Genomic DNA, 476 nt, shown 5'->3' with positions numbered 1-476 from the left:
AACGAAACTTCGTCCAGGTTCAACGTGTTCTGTTGTACAAGTGAAAAGTGATTTCCGCGGACAGACGCAGCACCCTTCTCACCCCCTCTCGCTCGTTACAACCGTGTTAATGCATAAATAAATGTCATCCTGAGAATTCCGGGAATTTACGTGTTTGTGACGCACGCTGCTTGCTTAAAATTCACGGCGGCGAGGTCTCATGAAAACTTGAGGCGCGACGTTGACAACGAGACGCAAGGTGAAAGTAGTTGAACTCAAGCTAGTACGAGCCACGTGAAACTGGTCGCTATTTCGCCGGGCCACACGGATCCTGGAGGCTTGAAAGCCCCTGGTTTCCCGCGCACAGCACGACCGAGGCACACACAACTACCCCAACCAACCAACCAACGAGTCGACCCACCGCCACCAACCCCTACACACAACAACCCAACGAAGCATCCCCCACTCTGAATCGCACAACAGCCTGAGCGGAAGTG

This window comes from Ooceraea biroi, chromosome 2 (genome assembly GCF_003672135.1).
Source record: "Ooceraea biroi isolate clonal line C1 chromosome 2, Obir_v5.4, whole genome shotgun sequence".
Taxonomy (NCBI): domain Eukaryota; kingdom Metazoa; phylum Arthropoda; class Insecta; order Hymenoptera; family Formicidae; genus Ooceraea; species Ooceraea biroi.
The sequence above is the reverse complement of the archived record's forward strand: the minus strand, read 5'-3'. Positions refer to the sequence as shown.